The 12,270-nt window shown below is 39.2% G+C and overlaps 1 protein-coding gene across 1 annotated transcript in view; it reads left to right on the top strand.

Moving 5' to 3' along the window:
* Nucleotides 1-5,985: 5,985 nt before the first annotated feature.
* The window catches only part of DPP10 (dipeptidyl peptidase like 10), a 567,120-nt gene continuing 560,835 nt past the window's right edge, over nt 5,986-12,270 (top strand). The window contains exon 1 of the mRNA XM_080399193.1: nt 5,986-12,128. The gene's annotated coding sequence lies outside the window, so the exon portion shown is untranslated. The remainder of the gene's footprint in view (nt 12,129-12,270) is intronic.

Here is a 12,270-nt window from a genome sequence, read left to right as displayed (position 1 = left end):
CGGAACTGGCAATGCTGGCTCAGGATTGAAAAGAGGGTTTGACAGGATCATGCCAACACAGCAGTTTAAAAAATAACCCTGAAATAAGTTCTGAAGAAGCTTCTGACTGGTTAGAGAGGAGAAAAATGTAAGGACTTGATACCATGACAACATCCATCCCTTTTTCTTTGTCTCTAGTACTACTTGCAGGCACTAGCTAGTGTCTGAGTCAGGTGGTGGAACAAAGAAATTCGTAAAATGAGCCCCCTCATGACACATTGCCCTCAGAGTTGTTACATCTGGCTGCAAGGGGAAATTGTTCCACCCTGGCCCAAATTTGGGAGGATCATGTGCCCTTGTCTGCATAGTCACTTAGGCTGCCCCACCGCTGCTACCTACTACAGAGGAGAAAGAGCACCTCCAGTTGCTATACACCTCATGGATACTAATATATAATTAATAATACAGCTATAATGCCCCTGCTTGCCTCCAGGAGATGCTGAGGAGTGACCTGAACACTGCTGAGCCTGTGTTGCTGGTAAGGAGGGATGTGGCACTAAATAGCACCGGGCAGTGGGAAAGCCCTCGCACAATGAAAGTTGGGAGTTCATACTGTTGGCTTGGCTGGCTGTGAGAAAAGCATGAATGGACTCGTTTTGGAAAGGAAAGGGGAAAGGGAAAGAGGTCAGTCTGGGGAAAATCCCATACATCCCCAAAGTAGAAGACCATGGAGAAAGTTTTTCTTGCTGAGTTTTTATAAAATGATGTTATTACATTACAGAGCCTTATGAAGCAGTCTACCTCTCTGATCTAGGAGTTTTACAGAAACAGACAAACCTGAAGGAAAAATGCAAAAAGAATTACCATAATAAAATATACTGTAGGAAGCCTGAGAAACAGTAGCTTGGCTTAATTGACAAAAAGTGTCAGTGAATAAAGAATGCTGTTCAATAATTGATCTTCTCACATTTTAATATTTTAGTCCTAGTCAGATATTGCAGAAACTGGAGATAGTGAAATACTCCTTTTAAAATCTCTGTTTCTTTGAAGTTTATGATAGGTTGATAGTTGCTGTTCAAAACATATTTTTTCATCATTATAACCCACAGAAAATAACATAGCTTCATTTGGTATTAGGAGTTTAATGGACACAGGAAAAATTCAGATAACTATGAGAGTGATAATTTATGCATCGTGTCTAAATGAAGTAAATCCTATGAGTCTACAAAGATATTGCAGGAAAATGTGATCAGAAACTATCTAGATCAATAGGAACAGTAATGACAGTCAATGTCAACTTTTCAACAATAAAAGTTCTGTTCAAGTTAAACTCACTTATGCTTTGTGGAAGGATTCAAACACTATGCATATTAACTGGATCAAACAAAATGGGAAAAAAGAGGATTTTACTTCAGAGTTTATATTTTTAGCCCATGCAAACCAGTTTTTTCTGATCATAATCTGCACAATAAATTCACCACTGCTGGAACTTCAAGCTGAAAAGTATGTAGAAGTGCAGTGTGGGGATTAGTCAGGTTTTTAAAAATCCTGACAGTTCCCAAAACTTTCTTAAATGCTAATCTCCAAAAGGGGCTTTCTAAGCTATGTTCACTTAATATTGGTTTTTACAGTTAAAATCTCAAATAACAAAAGAAAGAGCATTTTTTTCTTATATTTAAAGCTATTGCCTCCAAAATAAATTTTGGTTTTGCAGTAGCTATGGGCTAGCCTATTTTATGTCTCTCTTAGAGTGTTTAGACCTTCTGAGTTACGGAGACATGTGACTGGAGCAGCTATATGTGGTATTTTTAACAAGCATTGTCAGAAGTATTTGGAAGACTTATTTTTGGCCAAATTTATGGCCAGCAAGACTAGGTTCATTGTCTGATAAGGAGTAAAATGAGAAAGGCTCTGCCCAGAACCTCTGATTTGCCTTCATGCCCCAAACTGTAATATTTATTTCAAAGATACTTTGAATACTATTAAAGAAGCCTTAGAATACTATGCAGAGTAAAGCAATAATGCTACAGCCACATATACAGTTTGGAAATAGTCTCAAGCGCAACTAGAGATAAAATGAATTACCTCTCTATCCTGAGAGAGTTTATGAGTGTAGCTGGAGGAGCAGTGTTGCTGTATTAGGGGAGCAGAGGCATTGCATGACCCTGTGCAAAACCACTGAGCAGCTTGAGAGTGTTCTTGAACCCAAAAAAGTGCTTTTGGTTGCCTTCTGTGAGCGTGTGAAGAGAAACCAGGCTGTGGACATGCTACATGAGCTTTTGCCCTGCAAAAGCACTGAGTCAGAGTCACAGCTGAGAGTCCAGAGTCCTGATCTAGGGCTACCTAAATGCTAAACAAATAATTAGCCAGAGCACAAGCTCCAAGGCTTGATGAGTTTGTGCTGAGCAGGATGGACAAATCCTTGCTGCACACAGCTTCCTGCAGACAGGGGTTAAGCTGTGCTGCAGTGGTGCTTCTCCCATGCCAGGACTAGTGCTGGGGAAAGTGCCTGCAGAACAGCACACCTGCACCTAATGCAAGTCACGCAGCATAACGATGCTGCAAGCTCTATTTTGTTTAAAGGACATTATTTCAATTTTTAGTTAATTTTAACATTTTTATATATAACTATTTTCTGCTTTTTTAGGATCAACAGGGACACTTGTCACCATTTTACTGTGGAGATAGGAAAGGAGAAGGGAACTTTTTTGAACCACTAGACAATCACCTGCCATTTGCACAGGCTTACCACATAGTAAGATGCAACCTTTGGATACAATTCTGGGAAAGGTGTGCTGCATAGATGCAGGCATGCAATTTCAAATTGATTTTTTGAGACTGTAGAATTATAATACAGGAGATAGCCTTATTCCACCCTCACTTCACAGATCATTATGCCGTATGTGTATTTTTATAAGTACATAGAAACACAAACTGTGTTTGAATAAACTTATGCTAGAAATCAACGCTAAATCTGCTTAGTGTCAAAATAGCCAGACTGATATTAAACTATCAGCAATTTTCATCCATTAACTTGATTTAATGCAATAACAAAGGATAGAAACAAGCACTAATTGGACAGCAAACGCATTTCAAGTATCTATGCTAAATTGCCACAAGCAGATAACAAGCACTAGATATTAACGTTCATTTGTAAGTGTTCCCACTTCATGCCCCAGCCTTTTAACTGAATAACTCTGGCTTCTTAGAAGTTTATCAGAAATAGGTTTCTGATTACAATGCAAGGACAAAATACAGCAGATAAACACTTTTCTGGAATTATTTGTTTGATAAGCCAGATAATCTACCTCTCGTGAAATTTCGAGAGTTCAGTGTGATCTTTTTCTGAAGTGTAATTTAGCTAATCAGCACATGACATCCTGGTAAGCAATGAGTTTAATCACTTGTATTACGGACGGACTGTACTAACAAAACCTGTACTAGTTAATAAAACAGAATGGTTTGCTTAGCTTTAAAAAGCAGAATGACTGGTAGTTTACCAACTGCTTTACTGAAAGTGCTGTATAATGTTTATGAATAAAATAGGGCCGACTTGAGAAGTGATGATAGTAGAGAAACAAATTGGCTTCCATGTGTTTTGTGTCTCCAAAGTGAAGAGCATTTTGTACAGTCACATTTAACTTTCTTTCTGATAGTTCTACACAACAGAGTACTTTAATTGGTAATGATGCAGGGCCTTTTCTGTTTATGTTATGTGTGTTATGTCCATTAAGTAATTTGAGACAAGATGTCATACGACTAAGATTAAAAGAAAAGCCTGATATCTGGCTCATGCCCTTTGCAGTTTACATTAAGCGAGTAAAGGATCAGGACTATTTCTCTTATCAGCTCCAAAGTAATATCAAATCTTTCAGTGTGTGCTGTGCATGGTCTGAAGTCCAGAACCCCATTCCTGAAAATCCTTGCTCAATGGTTGCCTTGCAGTGGTGACGGCTAAACCATATGCAGCCTTTCTCTTGGTTAGCTACACTGAATTCAGGAAATGTCATAGACAATATAACATATTTAAACATTTAGAAAGTTAATTAAAGATGAACGACCTCATAAAGTCTGTGTTCATTTTCCAAGTGCTTTAAAAGCTATCCAGATATGTGAGAAGGCCTTAGGTCTGAAATGCGCTGGGGGAGGACGCTGTATGAGCACACTTGCCCACTGGTGCTCTGGGGTAAAATGTGCTTTTCACCAGAAATCCCGCTGGAAAGCAAAAAGTTGCCTCTAGTAAATCAAAGCTGATATGTCACAAGACAAGAACTAATTTCTACAGACAGGCATTTTTTTATGGATAGCTGTTTCATTGGAAACTTCATGACCAGCTGCAACAGCGATCCTTTAGCCTGTTTGAGTGAGCTGCAAGGGCACTGATGCCAAAACGGCACAGAGTAATTGCTCAGAGAGGAATTTCGTCTTTAAGCAACAAAGGTATTTATTTCGTGCAACACTGGGGAGCTAGGCGATTCACACCGGACCAACTAGCTCCGAAGTTTTCAGTGAAAGTTAGGTAATTTATACAGTTTTCTTGAGAGGTTACAACATCTTTACATACATATTTATTTGATTTTGACACCTAATCATTCTATTCATAATAGGTGGGATCTAGGTGGAGTAAACCTTTCAACTTTCTTTGTTCAACGATTTCCTGACTCACGGTCTCCTTATCGCCTTCACGTGCCCACTTTATCTTTTCTAATTATTCAGAGCACATTCCTTTACTTTAGCTTTGTCAGTGGTACATCCCTTTAACATCGTCAGTGGAACCTTTTCTTATTAAGAGTACTTTTCAGAGTACATTCCTTTAACATCATCAGTGGAATCTTTTCTGGCTATTCAGAGTACATTCTCAACACAAACAGAGCATCACCCAGAGCATACCAAACTCATCCTGACTAATCTTTTTAAGACCTTGCTTTGTTTCAGCACTAACCCTGCATGGCACTTGGAAGGAAATAAATTGTCAAAAACACATGCCATCCCTGTAACTGCGGTGTAAGTATTGTACAGATGGATCTGACAGCATCTTTCTAAGAGTAGGCATTCCATACTGCTGAAATGTTTAGAAATCTTTCTAATTACAGATGTTTCTGACAACAGCAGCTCTCATAGCTGGATTCTTCACCAGAAATAAACCTGCAGCTTTAAGCAGCTGATCACTTTGCAAATCACCATATTTTTTGTCAGCTAGTTTGTGTATGATGTTTGATAATGGGGTAAGTGACTCACTTTTTGCTTTCAGAGCAGGTACTGAAGTTTGAGTCAGAACATCCCCAGTGGGACTGTGATAAAGGACCTCATTTCTGGATGTTTCACAGGCTCAGCCCAGTCCCATTGCTTGTGAGTCCTCCTTTAGGGATGCAGCCACCTAAAGGAAAATGCAATTGACGTGCGGAATTAGACTCTATTGACGTGCGGAATTAGACTCTATAACTCGAAAGTTATAAAGTAGGTATGTTTATTGCGCGCAGATGCACGGGGGATCGCTCCTCCACAAGCGTGCATGCCCGAAGTGACGAACCATCTCACATTTATACAATGAAACAAATGAATATTCAATTAACGCCTATACATATTCGTTACCTGAACCCCGCTTCGTATGTTAATTAGCTTATCAGTCCGTTTCCTGGAATGTGGTGGTCTTGCAGGTTTGTAGGCGATTCATGTTCTTGTGACCATCCGATCTTCTCCAGCAAGGAGACTTAGCACTCCCTCCCTCTAGACAGCATTTGAATGTCTCTAATCTTTTCTCATTCTCTTTTAAATAGCCCCTTTGTTAGAGAAAGAAGGGCAGGCGTCTCCCCGTCTCCCCTTTGTTAGAGGAAGAGGGGCAGGCGTCTCCTCAAAAACTGTAGTTGTCTCCTCAGAGCTGTGTGCCTATGTGACCAGACACCGCACACATGACTAGTCACCATACCCACATTCCTGAGTAGACATATACAATCACAGTCGGTGTTAAGCGTCCCCATTTCACACTATTTCTCCATATCACAATGATAAAGGGCTTGTTTCTGCTGGCTTATTTTATATCCATCTTTTTGTTGGCCTTTTGAAATGTAGCGTTATGCCAGAACTTAATTGCAGTGCTGTTAATTGTATGCAGATCCATAAACATTGAATTAATATATTGCATGTGTGTGTGTAAATGTCAGTCACAGGTTCCTTAGCTACCTTTTCAGATGTCAAATATGTGAACGTTTCTTAAGAAAGAAACCTTCAACAATACCAAGTCTTTCGAGCTACAGTGATATTTCAGCCATGTGGAGAGCTTACTTCCCCCACTGCAAACAAATTAATATTGGCATGGAAAAGTTTAACACATCAGTCACTGACAGCTCATCTCTGGGTAAGAGTCAAATATATATACCTGTCAGAATCAATAAGGAATATTTCTTACAGGTTAGCAGTAATATTTTAAGAATGCTGACAGAAATAATTTCACAGAAAAGGTGTGCTGAGCCACTCCAAATTGTGGCCATGCCTAAACATAGCACTCACAGATGTTTGCTTCTCCTGCATTTTTTACTTCTGTCATGTTTGTAATGTGCTAGTGTCATTCATTCAACAAGCTCATCTAATTATTGTATTTTCAAATGTAACAGCAGTGTTGTACGTTGCACTGCCCAGAGCTGGTGGCATCTCTAGAGAGCTGGTGTTCACATCCTGGGTACCAAACTGAATCACTGTGCATGGGGCAAAGGGAAACTTGCTTCACCCTGTAGGTGTTGTAGGCATTTTAAAATTCATTTTGACCATGTATGAAGCAGGGTTGGGTGGGCCGACTTTTTCTGCCAGAATTGTCTTCTAGTGGCAAATTAGTTTCCTAATTAAATGAAACATGAAACTGTGTGCGTGTGTGTGCGTGCGTGCGTGCGTGTGTGTGTGTGTGAAGTGTCTGCTTTCTGTCAAAGCCAAGAGGGGTTTTGTTCGTTTTAAATCTAGAAATGAAATATAAAACATTGAAAATGAAAACTTTTAACCCAAACCCTGGAATATTTTTATTTAGAAATGCTTTCTTTTAGAACAGTGTACCACCAGTAACTGCCTGTTACTAGCTCTTGTTATTTTAGCGCAGGTTTGTCTTCGGTGGCTGCTGCTGCTCTTGTCAGCAGCTGCCTGCCCTCATGCTGGCCTCTGGCTGGTTGCCAGGCTGCCTTCCTGGATTGCCCCCAAACCCAACTGCCTTGCTGTGACAGGGGTTTGCCAGGGGTTCCCCTCCTTTTCGTACCAGAAAGGGGCCAGGTGTGTACTGGGCTTGCTGCTGAATTGTCATCTTCCAGCAACACCTTTTTTATGGAGGGGCCTTCTAAATTATACACTATACACAGCTTTAAGTACTTTTGTGCATAGAGCTCACAATCATTTATGCATCTGGCTTTTCTCAAAACAAAATGTTATCTCTTGGGATGGATTTGAATACATTCCATTTCAAGTAATTTGTCAGAGAATATCTATTTTTCATGCAAAGGAAGGATGCATTTTAATAGTCTTCTTAATGCATTCAGATCATTCCCATGGAAAAATGGAGCCAACCCAAATACAGCAAAAAACTGCTTTCAAATTTCTCAAACATTCTCAAATATTTGTTCAAAATTCACTTTGATCATTTTCCTGGATCATTTAAAAGCATCCATATTTTGCCTGGGAAGTGAATTCTAAAGCTAAAATTAACAAACAAGATTTGATATTTGTGCATGCACATATTCTTACTGTAAATCCTTATGCTAGTCTAATATGGGAATAGAAATACAGAAAGGAGGCTAAAATACACTGAATTATAAATTTATTGTTATTCATGTGAGTTGATATTGTGAAGGCTGGTCTAGAACATGTAGTGGATTTGGTAAAATACCTAAGTAAAGTGGACATAAATAGGGGGGATAGAGTTGTTTTTCTCAGGTTTGTCGTTACAAACCTAATGTATTTATCCACTTATATCTTTTGCCAGTAAAATTCAGGACTAGTAAGGCATCTTTAAGGTACCTGCTTGCTAGTATTGGCACATTCTGTACTGTCAGATATGGCCTGGACTTCAGAGAAAAGAGAAATCAGTCCTGCAATCAGGAAGATCACAAGATGTCCATAGGTAAAGATCAATTGCAATACTTGAAAAATTAATTGATCCATGTTCCAACGTGTATATTTGTGGTGCAGATTAGGATTAGGCATAGGCACCTGATGCGAGCCCAGCACAGTGCTCTGTCTGCAGCCAGAGTAGCAGCCACCTGAGGCTGTAAACCACACAGTAAAGGGATGGTGCAAAACGCACCTGGTGGGTCAAGCCCAGAAACATGATCAAGCTTTGAACATGCCATCCCTCGCATCCCTGTGGGGTGCCTTGCAAAATGTCCCAAAGCAAAAACCAGCCATGCTGGGGCAGTGCCAGAGTGACAGCACAGCAGTGGTGCAGCTCTAAATGTGGGAATAATTTAGCATATAGATTAGATAATTTTGTTGAAACAGAAAGGCGTTGCCAAGAAAGCTACTGCTTCTTGGAGGGTGCTGAAAGCTTTCTTCTCTTCCGACAAAAGTCCTGTGGTATTTAGGTGCAAAAAGTTATTATGGTGCTTGGAGAAAGGGGACTTTACAATCACATCAATTATGCTTCGTTTTGTGAGCAATTTCAGGAGCATAATAGGGGTCAGAAAAGAGGACAAGTCTTGTTCCATGGTATGTTTAGTATGGTGTTGCAGAAAAATACTTTCCTCTTTTCAGTTAAAACAAAAATGCCTCATTAAAACCCAGTGAAAGACACTGAATTTTTTATGCACCCATAGATTTGCCTTTGCTTTCTGTTTTCCTTGTGAGAGCTCAGACATACTGTAGTGATTCAAATCTGTCCTTTCTGTAACTCTATTTTCTTCAGTTAAATTAAAACAGGGGGAAATTAGCCCCTTTGATTTTTCTCTTCCAAACTGGCTGGAAGTGTTGTACATGCGGAAAATGAGATTTTAAATGGAAGGAGAGTGACTCACATTAATTTAAACCCCAAACTAAAGAGCTAATTGCATATATTATAATTTCTGTTATAATGAGAAGATAGTCATAAGTGATTACATACATTTTAGAGTTCAAATTATTTTTCTAAAACATGTTTAGGGTTAAATCCTGTCCTTGCTGGAAGAGAAAATGCAGAGGCATGCTGCCTCTTTGGCAGACAGGCTGCTGCTGGCCGGACTAAAATTTATTGGGGTGGCCTCAGGGACTTGCTGAGGAAACATTTTGTTGTTTACCCCAGTCTGCTCACTTACCCAGCCAATCTCACTGTTTTTTGGCCAATATGGTATTTATGTCTCACTTTTTCTTGGGTTTTGTGTTCAGCTTTGCTCTCTGAAAGCCAAAAAGCTTTCCCTAGTATTTCCCCCTTTCCTCTTCTTTTTGACCAAAGGTTATCTCTTAGTTTTTTAAAATAGCAGTTCCTAATGTGGAATAGCAATATTCACTGTAAATACCTTTTCTATATGAACCATGGAAGAGAGGCCCAGTTCTGTGGAGATCCAGTTCCTTATTCAATTAGGTTTACTGGATTGATTTGAATCACAGTGGTAGGCTTAACTAGCAATAGCTAAGGGAAAAAAAATGTTGTGCTTTGTATCAGCAAGTCTATATTCCAAATGCCTTGGCAAAAAGAGATAGGTGGCTAAACCATCATATGGGAATGAATCATGCAGATGGTTGGCAAAGTCATAGCAATGATACATGCTAGTATTTATTTTGAAATGTTATATATGTTGGAGTCTCATTTCATCTTAACACAAATCAGTACTCTTGCCAGTACTGATGAACAAAGACTTTACTGAAATTTAATGTTTTTTTTAATGCTTATACTTAGACCTTATCAAATTCCAGGTTCTTAAAATAAAACAACAGAGCAACATCTCTCCCCAGCCCAAAGCCTGATGTATTGAATACAGCAGAGTAATCTTGTTTTAAAGGCAGGGCTTAGATTTGAAATGTCTCAGTAGAAGGGCAGTTTCTTTTATGGTCTTTACAAAGCTTAGTGTAACAGTAGCTCTGATATTTTCTTAGGTCTTACTAATATTATTAGAAGTATTTCAGTGCTCTTTACTAAGTTACCTTGTTTCCAGTCTTGGCTCTTTTTGTTTGTCGCAGATACCTCAGGAACCAAACAACTAAATATGTTTCAGTAGCTTAGATGGGCATGTTCCCATCATTGGCATTCAAACCTTCCAATGACATAGAAAATTTTTGCTTTTAAAGAGATATCAGTGTGACAGCTCTTACAAAATAAAACTGATAGGCTGCTGCATGATTTCATTTTTCTGTAATAGAAAGATGTAGCTCAAGTAAGTGTGTCCTGTGTGAAATCACATTACTTAGCTGGGTGTTAGGATGAGAACTCACTAGTTTTTATAGTCAGGGTTGTTATGGTGACACATGTATCCTGTGTCCTTCCTCCTGTGGATACCACGATGGGTGCCTTCAGCCTCCTGGCCCACTGTGATGCTGAACTGAATGCCAGTTGCTGGCACCTGCACTCAGGAGGGTGTCCAGGACCTCAGGAGGTCATTGCTCTCTTTTTCAACCTTTTCTTGGATCTGGGGTAAATAACAAGTCTCCTCTAGTCTTGTGTTTCTGGATATTTTTTTTAGGAGGTGGAATGGAAACAGTGCCAGCCTGCTGGGGTGTTATGGGAATACCAGTTTGTTTGACTGGGCAGGGGAATTTTTTGGAACTAATGAGTTGTGTTCCCATTACCAAAACGGTGTAATACCTGAGGTCTGATAGGGATGCTCTTATACAGTTGAATAGTAAGTAGATACATATATTAATCATGGAAATTTCTGTTTTCTCTTGCAATTTGTTATACAATAAATAGATTTTTCTTGCAGATTCTCTCATTAAATTGTCTGAGAGGAGCAGACATTAAACATTCATTCCTTTATAATTAAGTAGTTTAGATGTAGGTCTTTGAACACTTCCCTAAATAATTGTGTAAAGCTGGGTACAAAGTCAACAAGGAATGAAAGAGTATTACTCTAGGGAAGTACTTTACAATAAACTAGCAAACTATCTACCAAGTAGTGCAGAAGCTGTAAGACATCGGTGTTCTTACAGGCTAGAGGTGAAAAAGGCTCTTTCCAACAGTAACCATGACCGGAGTGAAACCTTTTATAGTTCCATCCTGTTTGATGAGCTCTGAGTTACTCAGCGCTGATGATACCTCTGTGTCCATCACAGAACTTTTGTGTCCTGTTCTGCCTTCAGCCTCCTCTTCTTCCCCTTCCCTTTTTCAGCATTTTCAACAGTTTTTGTTTGTTTATTTGGTTGGGTTTTTTTACAAATGTGAAAAGAATCAGTCTTGGGCATTTTGGGTTCTGCTTCTCATGCAGCTGAATATTTGGTCTGCCCCTCTCTCTCACCTTCTCAATTGTGGATGTCGCATTTCATTGGGGATTTTCTATGACTAGTCCCTTTTTGTTGCCAGAGTGTCCAGCTATTCTATTTCTCAGCTTTTAAGAAACTTTAATACTTAACATTTTTCAGTTTTAAAATCTGTTACTCTGCCAATTGATTTACATAATCCAGCAGTTCCCAATATTAATGACTACCTCACTAGATTTTAATGTTGCTATGAATTTTGTTAATGATTGATTATAAATGCTTCTAAATGCAATGTACAGCAGCACAGAACTAAGAGAGATACTTAGATTTAAATTTATGCTCTAAGATCTGTAAGTTCTATAATTTTAGCCCAGTTAGCATGGAACATTGTTGTGTAGCAGCATAGTGGTCTTTTCAGTTAGAGCATCTGGAAGCAAATCAAATGAGATACGAATTTTGTTCCATTAGCACAGCTACTTTTACAGCCACGTTTGTACTTTAATGGTAAGACAACTTGAATTTTGTTTGAGAAGGCCTATTTCCCATACAGCCATGTACACTGTAAATAAGTATATTCCTAAATTCTAATTCTTTATTGATTGCATATCACTGGACGTTTTTTGATGCTGAGATGTTTGCTCTTTCCCAGCACCATGGAGATCTATGTGTTTCACTGGCTGTGATGATTCAGCATGGGAAGCACACAAACTCTGTCTCTCAAAGTGCACAGGAGAACACGCACAACCTCCCAGCCTGAGCACAGCATGCCGTGCTGCACAGATGTGTTTTGTCGGGTGAGTTTGCACCCATGCCACTCCATAGGCATCACTCACTGTTGGGCAGTAAACACACACAGCTGCTGAAGTAAAGCAGACTCCAATTATATCAGTATATATATATATGAAAGGCTCAGATCTGTGTTAGATGTATATGAAG

This window comes from Falco punctatus (assembly GCF_963210335.1).
Source record: "Falco punctatus genome assembly, chromosome: 8".
Taxonomy (NCBI): Eukaryota; Metazoa; Chordata; class Aves; order Falconiformes; family Falconidae; genus Falco; species Falco punctatus.
Note: the sequence above shows the minus strand (reverse complement) of the source record. Positions and strands in the feature narration are given on the sequence as shown.